The sequence below is a fragment of the Miscanthus floridulus genome, chromosome 13 (genome assembly GCF_019320115.1).
Source record: "Miscanthus floridulus cultivar M001 chromosome 13, ASM1932011v1, whole genome shotgun sequence".
In the NCBI taxonomy this organism is placed as follows: domain Eukaryota; kingdom Viridiplantae; phylum Streptophyta; class Magnoliopsida; order Poales; family Poaceae; genus Miscanthus; species Miscanthus floridulus.
In genome coordinates this window covers 50,590,472-50,597,294 of record NC_089592.1, presented here as the reverse complement: position 1 = coordinate 50,597,294, position 6,823 = coordinate 50,590,472, and the positions used below count along the sequence as shown (strand labels likewise).

Below are 6,823 nucleotides of genomic sequence, written 5' to 3'. Positions count from 1 at the left end.
GAATTGGAAAGATTTGTGATCTTGCAAGGTGAAACAACTCAAGCAATGTTTGATAGGCTTATGGCATGGGTCAACCACATAATAGCTCTCGGAAGCACTGAATATGATGACAACAAGGTTGCTAGGAAGATGTTGAGAACTTATAGAGCAAAGAATAACATTATAGCATCTGTAATCATGGAAAGGCCCTGTTATGATGAGATGACACCCCAAGAAGTTCTTTCAAAGCTTAAGCATCATGAGTGTCTATATAAAGATGCAATCAATGCTCACAATTAAAATCCTAATGCAATGGGATACAACAAGAGTGCAGCCCTTGAAGCAACTCAACAACATGAAGTTCAAGGTTCAAGTCAAGAGAAGAAGAAAGTGAAGGATGATTCCTCAAGTGGAGAAGAAGATTCTGATGAAGAGGTTGCATTTGTGATTAGAAATCTTAGAAAGTTTATGAGGAAGAAGAGCAAACGCAAGACCTATGGTGATGGAAAAAAGAGGTACAAGAAGAGGTTTTTGCTATGGATGTGATCAAACTGACCACTTCATAGCTAATTGTCCTAATGAGATGAAGAAGCACAAGCACGACAAGGATGAAGACAAGAAGAGAGGTGAAGCTTATCTTAGTGAAGAGTGGGAGTCAAATGATAGTAACTCAAGTGATGATGAGAAGAAGAAGGGAGCCACAAACATCGCCATCCACCACTCTTCTTCACCAACCATGATCTTCTCCGACTCAACTTCACCACCAAAACTCTTCCCCAACCTATTTTCATATCACCGAGGCTCTTCTCCAACCTCATCAACGATGAATACTACACTCCAACTTGTGTTATGGCTAAGGGGGAGAAGGTACATGACTTAACCGATCCTAGTAGTGATGAGTATGATAGTTGTGATGAGAACATAGAAGAAATCGAAGCAACCATGATAAAGAAATTTGGTAAAAAGGCCTTCACTAAGATAAAAACCCTAATGAAAAAATTAAAGAGGGATAGGTGCTTGGAGTTGCAAGGTGAAATAATCACTCAAGAGAGAGATAAAAATAGTGCACTTGAAGCATCTATCATCGAGGAAAGAATGAAGGTTGATAAGTTAACCGTAGAATTGTCTTTAGCCAATGACTCAATTGGAAAATTGACTAAGGAACATTCATCAGTTAATGACATAATAGCTAGCCTCAAGGATGAGAAAAGTATAGTTCAAGAAAGCCTTACACGCTTGGAAGAAAAATACCATAATCTTGAGTTAAACTTTAGCACTCTTTGGGCTAGCACTTTAACTTCTCCTAAGGCAACCAAAGACTCGAATGTCTCCACTAGTAATGGTTGTAAAAGATGCTATAAAATTGATGTGAATGCATATGCAACTAACCTTATTGAGCTAGAGAAGAAAGACAAGGAGATTCATAGGTTGAAGATGATCTTGAAGAATGGGTGCAAGTGTGAAGAGCAAACAAACAAGACAATATACAAGTTATCAAGGCACCCATCAATCAAGGAAGGCATTGGCTACAATTAGTATGATGGGAAGGCCAATTGAAGGAACAAGATCAATGGTGTGCCTTGTGTAAAGTTTAACAAGGGTGTTGCCCTTGATGAGCTCATATGCAAGCAAACAACAAGGTCTACATTCCCAAGGTCCCACCTACTAATGACAAGGCCAACAAGATGCAACAAGCGGAGGCCCCCAAGCCACAAGCACCAGTCCCACGATGTTGTGCTAGTGATTACATGTGTTGTTGGTTCAAGGATGGCAAGATTGTGGTGAAGTATGTTGGTGCCCATAAGAGGAAGGAGATTATGAGGAGTGTTTGAGTGCCCAAGTTTTATGTGACTAACCCCTAGGACCCAAACCTTTTTGGGTACCTCAAATAAAAGCTTGATTTGTCTTTGTAGGAATACTCCTCTGGTGGAACAAGTTGGGTGTTGGATAGTGGATGCACCAATCATATGACCGGAGAGAAGGACATGTTCATATCATTTTAACCTAGTCATGACCAAAGTGGAAACATTATATTTGGTGACAATGGCAAAGGAGAAATTCTCGGTTTGGGTAAAATTGCTATCTCAAATGACAATTCAATTTTCAATGTTTTACTTGTGAATTCAGTTGAGATACAATTTGTTGTCTGTTTCACAACTTTGAGAGATGTGTTACAATTGTCTCTTTATGGATAAGGGTGTGAAAGTCTATAGAAGGCATTATTCCTCTATTGCATTTATGGGTCATTTAAAAGGGAAACTCTATCTAGTTGATTTCACATCAAATAGAGTAAATCCTGAGACTTATTTAATGGCAAAATCTAGCATGGGTAGGTTATGGCATCGCCGACTTGCCCATGTTGGGATGAGAAACCTGGCCAAAACTAAAAAAGACTAACACATCCTTGGACTAACAAATATTTCTTTTGAGAAAGATAGAATTTGTAGTGCATGCCAAGCCAGAAAACAAGTTGGAGCCAAACATCTCGTCAAGAATGTTGTGACAACCGAAAGGCCATTGGAATTGCTACACATGGACATATTTGGACCTGTCGCTTATATAAGCATAGGTGGTAACAAATAAGGTTTCATAATTATTAATGATTATTCTCGTTTCACTTGGGTGTTCTTTTTGTGTGATAAGAGTGAAGTACAAGGCATCTTTAAGAAGTTTGCAAGAAGAGCCCAAAATGAGTTCGATGTCAAGATCAAGAGAGTTAGAAGTGACAATGGGACGAAGTTCAAGAACACCAACATTGAAGAGTTCCTTGATGAAGAAAGGATTGAGCATGAGTTTTTGGTTCCTTATCCTCCTCAACAAAATGGTGTTGTGGAGAGGAAGAACCGAACTCTCATAGAAGCTGCAAGAGCAATGTTGGATGAGTACAAGACTCCAACCAACTATTGAGCGGAAGCGGTTAACATGGCATGTCATGCTATCAACCGCTTATACCTTCACAAGAAAAGAGAAAAGTTCACCTACGAACTCCTAACCGATAAAAAGCCTAAGGTGCATTACTTTAGAGTTTATAGATTGTTGGGGTCATTAATGATCAAACCCAACTGCCAACTAAGGTACAACAAGAGGAGAAATTGACAAACTTAAACACATATGCTTTTACTATTAACCAAGTTCCACATGTATTTGGAGAATATTATTTTGTAGGTCACAACACAAATACATGAAGTAATTCACTAAAAGGCGCTTTCCGATGCTAATTCGCACTAAGGAACAAGGGAGACGCCCATCAACTCAACTCAACCAGGGCAAAGCACCATGGAGGAATGATCCATGTCCAACCCATAGCCCACCTGCCTGAAAGCGGTGGTGAGGCGGCATCATCAAGGGGAGAGTGACCCCTAGGGGAGGGTGACCCCCTACCAGGTGTGCCTTAGCCACCACTTTGATAGGCGGTGGCATGGCTCCATGCTAAGATGGCAGGAGTCGGTCCTCATGCCAAGAATAGCCTAAATAACGATACCCTAAATACTTCTAGGTGAAATGCTACAATGATAGCTCCTATGCACTTGTGGATAAATATCTAAAATTGTTAAGGAACTATCAAGGCTATTACTTAGTGACATTGCTGATCATTAGTGATGTTGCTAAGTAATACCAACAAGGCACTTCTGACACCATTGCAGGGGATACAAACCTAGTAACGATGCTTAGATTTGCTAATCAGTATTTCTAGCGCCATTGCCGGGGATGGATTCTAAACCCACTCCTAGTGGTGACGCTAAGAAACACCAACAAACATTTCTAGCGCTATTGCCGGGGAAGGCATAATTGATTAAAAAATCTAGTAGGACATGTTCATGATAATAAGCATGTAAGGTAGCCATTATTTATGTAGACTAACTTTACTTGTTTTCTCCTATTGTGGATGAAAACTCGATAGTGTATGACCGATTTCAATCTGTCGAACAGCTACACTCAAAATCCAGAAGCGCTCCTAAGGAAGAAATGGTCTCATGCTGCTGCTTCTTCTGCTACTCCTCCCACAGTCGAACCAGTCAGCCCATACCATCCGCTACTCCAATCATGGCCAAGCCCCTCTATGACTACTCCACCCCCACTATTGCCAATGTGCCCGTTGGGCCCACTATTAACATTAGGGATGGGAACTTCGAGCTTCATACCAGCCTCATCACAATGGTGCAGGCAAACCAATTCCATGGTTTGCCTAGCGAGGACACAAACGCGTATCTCCAACACTTCCTCAAGCTGTGTGACACTATCGTCATCAAGGACATCGCAACTAAGAGCATTAGGCTCCTCTTGTTTCCCTTCTCCCTCTTGGGGAAGGCGAAGCAGTGGTCCTACAAGGACAAGGAAGCTATCAAGATGTGGGACAAATGTTCTACGATGTTCCTCGCCAAGTTCTTCCTCATGGGCAAAACCAATGCCCTGAGGGGACAAATTTCAAACTTCTAGCAAAGCTCCATGGAAACCATTCCCGAGGCATGGGAGAGGCTGCAGGACTACATCCAAGCATGCCCGCACCATGGGATTGAAAACTGGTTAGTGCTCCAAAATTTTTATGATGGATTAATACCCATGTCTAGAGGGCCACATCGACGCTGCTGCTAGAGGCACTTTCCTTTTTCTTACCATTGATGGAGCCACTGTTCTAATCAATAAAATGGTGTCGAATCAAAGCTGGGGGAGGAAAGGAAAACACTAAAATGAATGCATACCATGAAGGAGACGGATATGCTTTTCACAAAAATAAATTTGTTGATGAAAAGACTTGAGGAATGGGCCCAAGATAAAGATGCCATGATGGGCACCGTCCAGGCCATGGACTCAGACATGACGTGTGAGGTCTATGGCAACATTGGCCATTCGGGGAATGATTGCCCTAAAACTCACGAAGAAGCTGCCTTCATCAACAACGGGTTTCGCCAACCAGGTAATAACACGTGGAACAACCAGTCCCGCCTGCATGGTAATTTAAACTACAATTCAATTATAATTCGAATCAACCTTCTTTCAAAGACTTGGTATTAGGCAAAGCAAAAATTAATGAAAATATTACAAAGAAATTAATGTCAAATGATAAAATTCTTGAAAATATAAATTCTCAAATCAAAGGTTTAACTTCTGCTGTTAAAAATCAATTGAGCTTCAACACCTTCATTGGACTTAATTTTCTTCCAAGCTTCTGCCACTTGTCTCTTCACAGGTCCCTTTGGTACGTTGGTTTGACCTTGTGGCAAGCACTATGGACAACTCTCATATTGAGTCATTCCTTCAAGTAGTTGTTGTTGCATAGCTACAAGCTTCTCCTTGTTGAATGCAGTCAAGGACAATGTAGCTTAGTTCTCCTCTTTGTGATCCATCTATTTAGATGAAGAGAGAGGATTCAGAGTAGAGGCAAGGTTTTCATAACAAAATAGAGGCCGAAGTGAGCATAACTTTTAGCAAATAACAAGGTTGGAGAGAAAGCAAGAACTAAGCAGAGATGAGAGCATGCTAATTTGCGTCCTATAGTCAGCATTGCACTTATACCACTTTGTAGCACCTAGTTTTAAGAACAAAACCAGATACACACCATATGTGAGCCCAGGAAGTCAAATCTCACATATGGCTACAAATAAGGGTAATATCGAAAGACAATGCTCAATATATAATGAACTTTGTATAAAGGATATAACCTTAGACAATAGACAGTGGAAAGATAACTCCTGATCTTCAGGTAAAGACTCCACTTCCATAGGAACAACTAACTAGTTGATCACAAGCCTTAATTTCTCCAAACTCTAGCAATCTGGTACCCATTCGGGATTTTTATCCAAATAATTGAAAAATAAAGCAAACGTAAGTACATGTCGTACTCAACAAATATAACATGGAGTTTATGAGGCTCAAAAGGCTTACATTAGTTTAACTGTGATTAGCTTTTAATTGTCACAATTTTAGCAATTGGGTGGCAACAAGTTTATTCACAAGCCCATATAAACACATGATCAGGTAAAATGAATAATGAATAGCATAAATAATAATCATTAGTGAGCTTCTTTATCATCAGTATTATCAGTGTTCATCATCATTAACCATTAATGATCATCTATTCCATAAATGTTCTAAGGCCACTCTTGACCGTGAGCACGACTGATATACCAGTTTTACACTCTACAGAGGTTGTACACTTTCACTGTAAGTCGTGATTTACCCTTTTGCCCGAGGTAGCTAATCTCTTGACCCACTTCCAAGGAAGATCGGTAGGGTTCACTATGAAACCTTTTAAAGGTTCATCTAACAAGTTAGGGCCATTAGATTTACTCGGCAAATAGATGTAGGAACCCTCCCTTCCTGATGGCATAATGACATGCAGCCTATACACAAGGGGACAGAGGCTGTCCTATACCTGATTTGGCAAGCCATTCTTACGCCAATAAAGGTAACCTCTAACAAGCTAGAAAAGGTCCTCATACTGAGCTAAAGCTAGAGCCATGTAGCTCTCATAGTTGTACTGTAAGTCCTGTATGATCACTTACAGATAAGTCCTTTGGGAGAGGAATCTAAACACCATAAAATAGCCCAATGCTCTAGCCCCCTGATTCCATGTTACTAAAAACATCTTTTAGTGATTATTGTATATACCATTAGTCAAGTTACAAGATCATGGCTTTAGTTGAGCACTAGCATCATACTACCCAATGCAATAACCCAAAGGTATCAAGGTACAAGTACAAAAGACTAGGATATCCTTAGTGGCGGTCATGGTAGACACATACAATATGAATTAAATGATTAAAGGTGTATAGGACAACAAGGAAGATCCCATGCTATACTTGCCTTAAACTTAGATCCTTCTTCAAATCCAAAACTTCAAAGA

General features: G+C 40.3%; 1 non-coding gene across 1 annotated transcript; it reads right to left on the bottom strand.

The window, feature by feature from the left end:
* Positions 1–4,386: 4,386 nt before the first annotated feature.
* Positions 4,387–4,493, bottom strand: LOC136502337 (small nucleolar RNA R71). Its single transcript, XR_010770499.1, has one exon. It is a non-coding gene; the product is annotated as a small nucleolar RNA R71 (small nucleolar RNA).
* Positions 4,494–6,823: the final 2,330 nt, after the last annotated feature.